The sequence below is a fragment of the Pleurodeles waltl genome, chromosome 6, assembly GCF_031143425.1.
Source record: "Pleurodeles waltl isolate 20211129_DDA chromosome 6, aPleWal1.hap1.20221129, whole genome shotgun sequence".
Lineage (NCBI taxonomy): Eukaryota > Metazoa > Chordata > Amphibia > Caudata > Salamandridae > Pleurodeles > Pleurodeles waltl.
The window spans coordinates 1,584,152,804-1,584,165,922 of record NC_090445.1 but is presented as its reverse complement, the minus strand read 5'-3'; the positions used below and the strand labels follow the sequence as shown (position 1 = coordinate 1,584,165,922).

The following is a 13,119-nucleotide window of genomic DNA, read 5'->3' as shown; positions in this document are numbered from 1 at the left end:
AGAGTATGTAAGTATAGCCTTGCTCTTTAAACTTCTAAGGATCTGCATTTGTATTTCAGTCTTTTGAATTCTGGTTGGCAGGTAGAACAAAAGTTCATTGAATGTAGATTCCTGGGTATTACTTAATGTAGGACTCACTGCTGCATGTTTCTTTGACTTTTACACCAAAATGTTTTGCATGTGTTGCTGAAAACGTTTAATCTATTGCTGGATTTCACTAACAGCAGACGGGGAGCTTTTAGGGCAGGTTTGATGTGGTACTGATTCGTCCAGTTGAAGACCAAATTTTCTGCCTGATTTTAAATTTGTTGTAGAGGGTGAAATTGATTATATTGTTGTCACTTATAGGTCAATCAGCTTAATGCTCCATGACTTTCTCTGTGCTCCAGTTGTTGGTTGTATCAGGCAGGAAATAGTCCTTTGATGGGAAAAGTCTGAGGAAGGCATTTGGGTATTTCTGCGCAAAAAGCCTAAAGGTCCCATCACAGAGTATGTTCTGCTTTAGTCCTGCTCGCTCATGCCTATTAGCCTTAAGCTATCAACACCATCTGTAAGCAACAGGCCAGACAAAGAGGTAATACCTCTGTCTGCATGGTGCATAAATAGATACATATATACATACATTCTGGCTTTCTCTTGGGCTCTGTCATTGTCTTGCTTCCCGTTTGTAGGAGAGGAGTAAATCCAGAGTCCTTGCTGGCCCGACCTGTGGGCTTTGTCAGTTACACCAATTATTTCCATTATCTTTCCTGACTTGCTTCCCTGCTGCAGACGAGATGCAGAGGACCTTGCCATGAGTTCCCAAAGTTGCTCTTTCCCTTGTAGATTTCTTAATGCCCAGGGATTAGAATGTAGGCTCAACCACCACTGCAAAAGATGGAAGAGAAGTGTCAGTTGTCTGCTTAGGCAACAGAATCATGTGGTGTGAATCCCACTGAATTCCAGTTTACAAAGGTTTGAATACTAGAAAGTCATCTTAAAGAAGGGTGGCACTTGGAGAATAGATTAGGTTTGCCACAGGTTAAAGAGTTGGATATTACTGAACCTCTGTGTGTGATGGGAACTGCTCTACTACTGTAGGTGGGATAGCAGTCCATCAGCAGCCTAGCTTGTATCTTTTGTTATAGAAACAATGACATGTTTGTTAAGGGTTCTGAGAGCCATCTGAGAAAAGACCACAGTATAGACACCATTTTAAACATTTGTTCAGAATCATACCTCCTTAATCTCTATAACAGAAGGAGTTCAAAACGGTACGGCTGATGAACGTGATGTTTATAGACAGCTCAGATTTATTAGCAACAGAGTTTGTTTTATAATCTGTCAGAACTTTAGTGGAAGAGTGAAGGGTGGAGGTCAATATATTCTTTTAACTGTAAGGCTTAACAAAGGCTAACATTTTTTACTGCTTCTTTAGAAGACCTTGTAAAATTTTGATAACAGGCTGGTGCAGCGAAGGGAATTTAAATTCCTGAGATCCAGAATGCAACCAATTTAAGAATGTTCGTAATACTGGTAGCAGTTGAAGGTCTGCAGTTGTCCACAGTGCATAGTGTCCGGGTTGTTTTGATCTCTGATAAATAAGAACCTCCTGTCTTGATTTTTTTTTTAAAAGGATGTTTAGAATTCCCGATGTGTACGTTTACCTTAAAACTCATGGGTGAAAGTAACTGTATTGAAGACCGCAGCTATAAAGAAAAGACAGTGGTAGAAATAAACAGTTTTCAGCTTCTGGGTTATACCCTAGATTCACACTAGAAAAGGAAAGTTCCACAGAAGCAGAAGCGAGTTGGCTTGGGAATCCAAGAGTCAGTGCAGCATCCAGCAAACGTGCAAGTGATCATCAGCATTATTTTCTTATTGGTTGAATAAACCTTAAACCTTTCAACTAAAGGCTGTATGCCGAACTCTACTAACTTGCAATGTAGTGCAGAGAAGAACATTAGACTATGTGACCTGTTTCATCTTCATTTGTGTGCCAATTTTGATCTCAAATTCTCCTGAGGGCACAGTGACCTTCATATTTTGGGAGGGGGCGTTAATCATTTGGGTGTTTTTCTATATCCACCCTTCTTTTCTGAGGAGATTCAATGTTTGACCAGAGGCCCGTGAGAACTGATTCACACTAAATGCTGCAATGATTACCAGCTAAATTATGTAGTTTTATATTCTAATGTTATCCGTTTATATGTTTAGGGATGTATCTCAATTAAAAAATTGGAAAAAAAGTAATCCAATAAATCAGCTCTATTCTCACCCAGGATGTAAGGAATTGTTCTTGTTTGACTTTTTAAAATTCCCAAAGGTGTTTTACTTCCTGCTTTGATGCTGCTTTTGTTGCAATCAGGGACAGTTCTTAGGCAACCTTTGGGCTCTGCAGCTCGTGTATCATGTGCCCTATCGAGACAGGAGAATTGCTAAATATGTTATGCTGCCACATTTAAATTCACTTCCTGAAGATAACTTTTCAGAATTAACCATTGGTAAAGATTTGTGAAAGAGGAGGATTTCCTCATGGTTTCAGTGTGATGAGGAAAGAGTGTGCTTAATAAATTGGAGCATTTAATGCAGGAAGACATGTCCTCCTTTCATCATAAGTGCTGACAGCTTACTACTTCAATCAAGCGTTTATTTTCTGAACTCTAGCACTGCCTCAGATTCTCCCACAACACATATTTTCTCCTTTGTGAGCAAACACTAAGAGAAGGGTTACGATCCATGCAGGAATTCAAGGTAGACCTGTTTGTAGTCCAGTTCCCATCAAAGGTGGCTTCTGTTTAGCAATTACACAATGCCCACAGTTTTTTTAGCTCCACATTGACATGGGTTTTTAGCAGGGGTGTCGACACGGGATGACAAGTACCAACAAAGGACAACAAATTTGACCTGCCCTTTGAAGCATCCACCAGGAAATTTGCATCTGCTTATTCTTCTGTATTCATTTATCAAGAGTACACACATATGCTTGCAACATGTTAGCCCTAAATAAATGAGAACACGGAGGAGATCCAAAAAGCAGGAGAGCTAATTGCTTAATCTGTCTTCTCGTAAATCAGGTGCACTACATTTTCCCTGTTTATAAAAGCAAAACAACTGTTTCTTTAAATGTTTTTAGAGAGGTTAAGATGAAATGTGGCCTTACTTTTTTCACTTGCAGAAAGGGACAACAACTTATCTTAGTGACACTCATCCATTGAAAAGAGTACAAAAGAAGACCAAGGTAGAGGTTGGAAATATAATCTAGGGGCAACATGTAGAAAGCATCTTTACAATCACAAGCACTCCAATTCTTTAGCAACTGCAAATATGCTTTTCTAAATGTACTGATCCCATTCTTGGAATCAGGAACACTTTTACAGAGTCCTAAAACGGGCTTGCAACCTCATACTGATCGGTAAATGCAAGTGGTGTGTTGTAGGGATCGCTTCCAAATACTACTTCGGTATGCAATGTATTTGTTTTGTGCCTGAAATCCAGCTGCAAAACATTGAAAAGTAACTTACTTCCAACGGAAATGGTAACCCATTCGCAGAAGGTAAGTGGTCCCTTTGGAACCATTTTCATTTTGTGGATGTTTAAATAAATGTTTGTTGGGGGCTAGGCAGTGGTCCAGGAGAGCACTACCAACCCTCTCACAAACTGTAAAAACAAAGTAAACTTTGCATCTTTAAGGAAAACGTTTATTGAAAAAAAAAAAGTCAAAAAAACATTTCTTCATTATTATGCGATCACAAATATGGACTACTGATGGCAGCAGTCCACAATACATGTGATGGTTGGAGTGAGCCTCAAATCACGACCTGCCTTACTTATATTCATGAGATAATTTGGATTATGATCACATAAAAAGGAAACTTTTGGTGCACATCAAAAGATGCTTGTCTAATCTAGCCTGGAGAGCAGAGACTTCATTATCTTTGGAAGATGGATGGACTGTTATTAAGGAAATTAGACTGCAGAGTCAGCAGTTGTGAGCAGTGAACTCGAGGGATTGATGTAGCAATGCCAGGAAACCAAAATGATTCATGACAAAAAAGGCTAAAGCAAGGCTACTGGGACAACAATGAATACGTTATTAGCCATAAATAGCAGTTACTGGATGGGAAGGCCAGCTCGGGTCAAAATGGCCTTGACCTCTTGCTGCTCGTGCTAGCTCCACACTCCCTCATAGGTCCAGGCAGTCCAGTGCCATCTTGAGTTTGGAAGACTCTCCAAATACGTGGAGGAAGTTGTTAGGAAACCATCCTAGTCAACTGGGCTCTGTCACTCTCCCCTGGCATGTCTGGCAATGACGAAGTAAGAACGTTGCTAGCAGTGCTGATGGTCTAAACTTTGACAATTCCGGAGTGAAGGTGAAAGGTAAGTGTTTTGCTGGTAAACTTTACTGTTATGCTGTGAGACGCGCACAGGTACACAGGAGTAAGCTCCAGGAGTGCTGGGTCGAGCAGGCGCATGCGCTATAAGTGTAAGTCACAGGTGTGGAACTCAGGAGTGCTGGGCACGGGGTCATATAGGGGGCGTGTGCTAAAAAGCACCAGCAGTCAAAGCCAGAGGGACTGCACAGAGAGCAAAGGTGCTGAAGAGAGCCATGAGCGACATAGAAGTGACGCGGGTACTGCAGGTTCTCTACGTGGATACAGCTGTGAGAGCCACACGTGCAGATGTTGTATTGCAGGAGCTAGGGCCTGTACGTATAAGATAATGTAAGTGCACTACCTCACTGAGGTTTCAAGGCACCATACAGAGTTGAAACCTTACTGACTTTACCTGATGGTAGGCAGGTTAATAAGGGTCTCACCAAGTTTTAATGGCTTTCCCAAACGTCATAAGGTTTGGTTCTGATCTTCTAGAGCATTTAGTTCCAAAAGTTGGTAGCTCGAGCGCAGAAACATCTGCCGCTCACTCTGGTAAGACTGTACTTGAGAACTAATCATTTTTGGGAAATATGAGCATGCACCCAATTTGATTATTGGTAAGCTGAATAGACTAGCGGGGTCGGTTTAGCAGAAGGAATAATAAACCATAGAAAGCATCTTGAATCATACCTATAGGTTCACCAGAAACCAAAGTTTTGATTTCACGGTTGAGGCAATATATTTTCTCAATCTGCACAGAAGGCTTGGACGACCTTCAAGACTTGATATAGTTCGGACTTCGATTGTTCTGGGAAACCAAAGAGATGACATTAAACAAATCTTAGTGCGATATAATCAATGAATGCATCACCCTCGTTGAATTTGAGATCCAGTGTTTAGTTTGAGTTAACCAGTAGACCAAAGTTATGAACAGCCACAGTTGTCTTGAAACTGTCGTCATTGTGTGGAAACAGATTCTTCCTATTCCACTAGAGGGCGCACGAGCTCATGATTCGGATTTCTGACTTTGCTCGATTGAGATTTAGATAGTTGTTACAAATCCTCTAGTAAATCATGTTGAACGTTTGCAAATTGTTTGATCACTTTTAAATGTCATTTTTCACATTGATAATAATTACACTGTTTTATGACATGTAAAATGTATACTATGTAGAAGAGTGACTCAGAGCATTAAAGAGTGGTCATGCCACGGCCTGCTGATAGTCTGACAGGAAGGACTTGATCTCATATCAACAGTACCATAGCTCGAAAGCCTTTGGTGTAGGAGAGTTGGTTGGATGAGTGGTACGTGGCTGAAACATATAATAGTAGTGCTGCTCACAAACCTCTGCCATCCATCTTCCATTAGAGTTAATCAAAGTCTTCAAAAAGAACGCCACCTTACCACAGAATAAGTCCTGTGTGACAGCGGCTGTAGCTAAAGAGATGTGTATTTAAATAGTTCTAGTGCCCACATGCAGACAGTCAAGTATGTCCGTGCAAGATGTGTAAGGCATGGTTTGTGGAAGGGGCTTTAAGTAATAAAAGGTATTTTATGTTAGGTATCAGCAAAGCTCTATGAAGGGTCGACTCACACATGCATTGTTTGTGTTTACGGACCAAACTCTTGGAAACCCGATGGTTAACTCACCCAAAAGCCCACAACTGATCGTACTGTGTTTTTGATCTTTTCAAGGAGTTTTCTCCCTTCCTGTTCCACATTTCTGCTTTTTCCTGCATGGGACTCGCATGCCCAGGCAAGAATAACTGCATCATAAGTACTTCCAAAAGCAGGGTGGGCCTTTCAGTACTGATGACCTGGCGGTCCTGGGGAGGATGGATTACTGACAAAGGGTTACCTGCAACAGAACCACCTGATGCTCTGCTGTTGGAAACACCGGTATTTCCCTACTTCTCAGTGAGACGGAGAAACCACAAGATTGGATGAGCGAGGCATCCACCTATTTACTCCAGGTGCCCAGCATCCCCCAGTCTCCTAATGATTGCCTTCGTGTTGATTTTATTTGGTATCCAAGTGGCTTCACAATCGAATAACCTTTTATACAAATACACAGGGACAGGGTTATTCTCCTTAGGTTACTATCAAACAGTTTTCCATGTCAGACAAACGTGGATCTCCCTGTGAGATCATTAGATGCATTGTTTTCAGTCGAGTATGGATTACTACCTCACTCAGTCTTGGAAGTTCAGGAAGGCTCAACCACCTGTTGGTCAGAATCACAAAATGAGCCCTGCGACAATGAACGGCACTGCCCGATAGGTTGCTTTGTTCAGATTTAGTATTAGAAACTATCCACCAGAACCTCTTGGGTAAGCCGAGAGCACCTTCACTCGGTATAAAAGCTGCTACCAGGGCCTTTACGAGAGTCAGAGGACATAAGTAACGCAGCCGCTTTATGTTCCTTCTATAGTTTATCGTGGTATTTGTTTCATGGATAGTCATGGAAAGCAGCAGTTATGCAGACACTTCAGAAATGTCTTGGCTACTTCTACAACATGATACACACCGCTACTTTGAGGCAGGCTGTCTTCTATTGTATTGTCAGCGTAGCTAAAATGATAATAGAAGAAAATAGTGTTGCAGCATTGGTTCAGGAATGTATTTTGTTTATGCTCCTTTAGAATAAACCTGATTCATCTTCTACAGAGAATATTTGTTCTTGATCATTTTTGATAAACCTCCAGTGTGGCAACTCTTGATAATCCCAGGACTGAGATTCTCATTGGAATAAAGTGAACCAGATGAGCCCTGGATTTTCTATCCAAGGACTGAACATGTACCTGTGTGTTTTGTAGGAGCAGAGGCAGTGCACGGCTGCATAAGATATCCACTCACCCCTGCGTTCTTTGGAAGAGGCCACAGTCTCCAGTTCCAGACACAACCTTGAGCCAGAAGACTTGCATCTGGTAGGTTAATTTTTTGAATCAGTATGTGTACTGTATTTTTCCCTTGTGTTATTTCTGAACCTTATCCAGATTCATCATTGTTAAAATCAGATACTAGCAGAAGACAGGATCAGTGGGAGGAGTGTTTATTAGCGCCTCCTCTCTCCGCTTCCCTCTGTCCTCCTCGGTTGACAGGACAGAATCGTGCATCATCAACATTCTATTGCAGACTCCCTCCCAACATAAGGAATGTTCTATTACAGAGTGCAGGGGAGGTGAAAAGGAGCTGTACCATTATGTTACATATAATGTCATAACAAGAGGTTTTAACTAAAAGAGGATAACCATAATATTGCTAATTATAACAATCATCTTCCCCTTTCTGAGACCACATGCTTTTTTGTTGGCAATTCCTTCTCATAATGACATGCCTCTTTGCTGTCCTACAGAGACTCCTGTTTTCTCCATGCCCTACGGCAATCTCGGATAGTTTTAGGAAATGACCTAACAGTGCAGTGCCCCTTGTAATTGCGGTTGGCTGCAGGGTCTGCTGAGTATGCCTTTGAAGCTATGCTTGACCAGGACCATGAGCTCCATTGCTGAGGCATGCACAACTGCATCCAGCTCACTACAGAGATTTGCTCATGTGGAGTGTCATCTATCCGAACATCTAAGGCAGTAAAAGTTCTAGGCCTCCTCAATTTATTTCTTGTATAAAGGTATCCTAAAATTGGACAAGAGAAAGAGAGATCAAGGGTTAAGAAATGGAGTTATCTGAAAGGCAGTGTTTCCTGATTGGAAACCAGGCAAAGGCTATAAGCTCAGTCAGTCTACTACTTCTAACGCCACAGGCTGTTTGCCCTGCCAAACGCATTACTGTTGTTCCCCGTTTTATGACAATAGTTTTTTTTTTATTCATTTCTTTGTTCTCTTATCGTGTCTCCCAGATAGTTGTTTTGGTTATTCATTTTGCTCACATCCTAAAATATGCAAAATCCCCAGAGAAAAGCCATCTTTCAACCAATTCCTATCTTCTTTTTCCAGTGTAAAATATTGAAGGGGGGCCTTTGGGTTTACAAGCATTTTTAGATCCACAAGGAGGTGGATGGAATTCATGATAAGCACTGATTTTGCTTCAGGCAAGTCCATGGCATTATACCTGCCCTGCTATTCATGTATACGATGCTTCACTTGTAGACAGTGGACGAGGAACAGCGAGTAGTTTTGACCTCCTTGTGTCCATCTTGAGCGTTTGATGCTTTAGACTAGAACTCCGAAAACAACACTGGTAAATAATTAAGCAATATCGTTCGAGGCTGTGGACTCGGTGCTCTGATTTCTCGGTCAATGCTGTTAAATGTGAGCAGCAATTTGAGTTACTCATGATTACAGATTGCTGCTCAGACAGTTTTATGTAAATGAAATGGCATATTTGCTTTTTATAATTACGTTTTGCAAAGTTACTCAAAGGATCCTCTAAACAGAAAGAAAATTAAAAAAAGCAATCCTACCATCCTTAAAGATTTCTATTTCTTGAAGCTTGGCAGTAAGCCCTCCCTTTTTTTCCAAATGTGTCCAGGAAGTCATTAACAAACATTGTAGAGGAAGGGTGGAGAGACATTGTCAAAGAAGGCTGCAAGCCTGCCCACCCACTGTGGGTTGGGTTGCAGCACTAATCTGCCTATTGTCAAACAGCTCGTTTGTCGTTATTTTAATCCATGGGTTCAGAGTTGTGAAAAGTTCCTATTTCCATTCCCTGATGCAGTCCCTTTTCAGTATCCAATGAACATCCCTTTCAGGATTCTCAAGAACCTGGAGACTAAGGGGGTCATTCTGACCCTGGCGGTCATTGACCGCCAGGGTCAACGACCACGAGAGCACCGCCAACAGGCTGGCGGTGCTCTCAAGGGCATTCTGACCGCAGAGGTTTGGTCGCGGTCAGAAAGGGAAAACCAGCGGTCTCCCGCCGGTTTTCCGCTGCCCTCAGGAATCCTCCATGGCGGCGCAGCTTGCTGCGCCGCCATGGGGATTCCGACACCCCATACCGCCATCCTGTTCCTGGCGGTTCGCCCGCCAGGAACAGGATGGCGGTATTGGGGTGTCGTGGGGCCCCTGGGGGCCCCTGCAGTGCCCATGCCAATGGCATGGGTACTGCAGGGGCCCCCGTAAGAGGGCCCCACAAAGAATTTCAGTGTCTGCTTAGCAGACACTGAAATTCGCGACGGGTGCAACTGCACCCGTCGCACCTTCCCACTCCGCCGGCTCCATTCGGAGCCGGCTTCCTCGTGGGAAGGGGTTTCCCGCTGGGCTGGCGGGCGGCCTTCTGGCGGTCGCCCGCCAGCCCAGCGGGAAAGCCAGAATGGCCTCCGCGGTCTTTCGACCGTGGAGCGGCCATATGGCGATTCCCGCCAGGCGGGCGGCGACCGCCGGCCTCAGAATGAGGCCCTAAGTCCTTTGCCACCAGGGTGGCACTTGCTAGCAAAACCTTATTCTTGATATTCTTCTCTAGGGTATAACTCTGCAAGTCCCCTAATCATGTTCTGATAATCGTAGTACACTTAGTTGATTACTGCATTAGATTGTCCACACTGACATATTTTGTTTAACGTTTGTGGTCCTGAGCAGGCATAGCTTGAAGAGAGAAACGGTGCAGCGATCTACTGGGATGTTACTATCATCTCATGTCCTGTTTTCGGTGTGAGATGTCCAGAAGTGGTCATAGTAGGTAGCTTGTTGGTAGATGCAATAGTGGAATATATTAAAGTCTTTCATTGACAAGCAGCACGTAGCAGATCACGTCTGCTTCTCTATGCCTGTTCAATTAGTAATAGGTTGTTAAATGCTGTGGACGGATAGAATACTTAGTAGTGGACATAACCCGTGGCAGTTTTATCTTACGTAGATGTAAATGTGTCAAGCAGTATAAGAGTAATATTCTTCAGTCGTTATGAACTACAATTGTCTTCCCGACCACTGAGTGTTATGGTATTAGTACTGGTTTAGGACCATAGGATTATATATGAATTTACATTGCTTGGTACTATGCAGCGAGACATAGGTCAGCCCTTCATAGCTTACATGAGCATAAAAAGTGGGGTGCTGATACTGTAGACTGTACTGTAAGGTGCAATTATTATTCTAGGTTCTATCGAAGGGTTGTGAATAATGTATTTATCTTGGAAATAGTAATATTTTATCTAATATTTTCCAGAGTTTGGCGACTTGTACCAAGAAAGTGGTGACTTGTATGAATTCCTTATAGTAAGGAGGTATGATGATCAGTGATGAAAACCTGGAGCACAGCGTTGTATTTTGTTTATATTGTTTGATTTTAACTCCTATATATAGTGCTCCTTTTCCTTTGGACAATGCAGAGTGCCTTGAACATTACCACATATAGGTACACAGTAGAAAGATTGCAGGACTGGAGTCATGCGTTTTCTTGGGTGAAGATGGAGCAGTCTTGCAGAAGCAATATGGATGAGTTGTATTTTGTGTACGATCAGACTGGGGGTACCAAGGTATAGGCTCTTGACATAATCAAGCCTGGAGACTACAAGTATGAGGATAGATTGTGTTGGTATCCAAGTTACAGGAAGACGGTAGGCAGTGTTCTCATTGTGTAGAAGGTGCTGTTTATGACCTTGTTGACATGTGGTTTCAAGGAAAGGTCTAACTCCATGTTGATTTTTGGTTTCAGACTTTTCCTAATGTTGTTGGGGGGGTATCAAACTCTTCAGGCCATATGGTGGTAGGCTGGTATTTTTGCTACTGTTTGTAAGTCATGACCTCTGTGTCTGCGTTTTTTTAGCTTTATTTGATTACTCATCATCTATGCGTTTATGGTGCAAAGGAAGTTGTCAGGGTTCAGGTTGTAGAGGTCATGGTTAGAATGACTTGTATGTCTGCATAGTGGTGTGTTTGAGACTGCATTACGTAATCGGGTCTGATATAGTGGTTAAGTAGATGTTAAATAATAGAAGAGGTGTGATGGACTACTAAAAGATGCTACAGTGTGAGAAGCTGATGTGAAAGGTGGGTAATATACTACGCTTTGCCTGTCTCTAAGGTAAGAGAGAATACATTTGATAACATTTTCATGTTTTTTGAAATGATGAAGTCTTTCTTGTATGTGGTGGTGAGCAATGTCCAAAGCCACTGATAGATCCAGAAGCGATATTGCAGCCACTACAATCTAGTTCATTCTGAGTTTTAGGTCATTCTGAAAGGGCATGATGGCTTACTTTGTACCTCTGCCTGGTCTGAATCTGGATTGTGGGCCTGACATTCATTGCCATTTTCCTCAATCCATAAACTTGGAAAGTTGACTAAACACTACTCTTCAAATGTTTTCCTAGGAAGGGGCTATTCAATATTGGTCTGTAATTTACAGCATCAAATGGGTAAAGATTGTCTTTTTGAAGAGTGGTCTAATTTAGGAGGTGTTCACCCTGGTTGGGAGTTAACCTAGTTCCAAGGGACTTGTGGAGTAAGTTTCTAGTTACGGCCCCTGGACAGATTGTGTCAAGGATATCTGTAAAGTTTCTTTGAGGTACTGGGTTTGAAGTTGATCCAGATGGTTTCCTTGCATTGGGAATATTAAGGAAATCTTTTTTTAGAGGCTATTGAAAGTGTTGTGATGTGGAGAATTAGTTTTGTCTTGTTCTGTGGTGGTTGAATCATGTGTTATGGTTGTTCTATTGGAGTTCCCTTTAAAGAGATTTTGACACAGAAGGCTTTCAATTGTGTGTTGTGTTTTGCAGGGGTGTGTAATTGAACAAAATATCTACTTGTCCGTGGGAAAGGTTGCTTCCTAAATTACTTGTCCTGTAAAAACATCTACTAGTCCTTTTGGTGCTGTGTAGTGCAGCAACACATTATGGCAGCAATCTCATTGTGTAAGAGCTCTGATAATAGCCTTACACCAGGCCTAATACCATAGTAGGGCTTGAATACTAGGAATTTCTATCCCTACTATAGCAATTTCTTTATCTTGGCACCTTTCCGCAGATCTACATGCTGGGGCTGGAGGAAGCATTAAGCAATACTTCCAGAGCTGGAATTCCTTTGAGTCTATGCAACCCTACTAACTTGAGTCTATGCAACCCTACTAACTTGCATGTTTTAAGGATTTTCGTCAGCTCTTGTCTAATCTTTTTCCACACTGAGAAAGTTTGGGAATTTTCTCCTGACAGGGGCACAAGTAGAAGTTATTCCAGGGTTGGGGAAAATGTGGTTGAAGGGAAAGTGAACTTGTAAGTGCTCAAAAGATTTTTGCATGAGCAAATCTACACATGCATATTTGCTTGTGCTAAAATACAGTTCACAAATATTTTTTAGGAGTATGATTTCCTGCTCTACTTCTGTCAATTCTTATGAATTCATGAATGCCACTAATGCAAAGGCATACACCGTGGGTGCCCTTTTGTGACCTTCTTTAAGAATTGGGCCTCTAATTCGTTCTGGCATTACCCAAGAGGTTTTGGGGGTGATTTAATAACATTGTGCACTAGCTTTGTGTCATAAAAGTGACGCAAACCAGTGCAAAATGTTTTTTTATTATTAACTTTCCAGCACAAAACTTGTTCTGAGCTAGCAATGAGCTAATAGTAACTCAGAGCAGCAGATTTGCTTTACTTAGCGCCAAGTGGCCATTACATGGGCGTTCCTATGCAACTACCCACCCTTTTTGATGCAAAACCCTGTCTACTGAAAATGTGAGAGAAGGTTTTGCATAAAAAAATAATGTCTTTTAAAACCAGACATTAAAAGGAGAAATATTGTCATTTCTCCTTTCTTTTCGTACTTTGCATGCGTGCGGCACTGTGCAGCACACATACAAAGTAGGAACCCTTCC

General features: G+C 42.1%; 1 protein-coding gene across 1 annotated transcript in view; it reads left to right on the top strand.

The window, feature by feature from the left end:
* SLC31A1 (solute carrier family 31 member 1) overlaps positions 1-13,119 on the top strand; it is a 204,751-nt gene that overhangs the window by 44,943 nt on the left and 146,689 nt on the right. Inside the window, exon 2 of the mRNA XM_069241368.1 lies at positions 7,173-7,283. The gene's annotated coding sequence lies outside the window, so the exon portion shown is untranslated. The remainder of the gene's footprint in view (positions 1-7,172; positions 7,284-13,119) is intronic.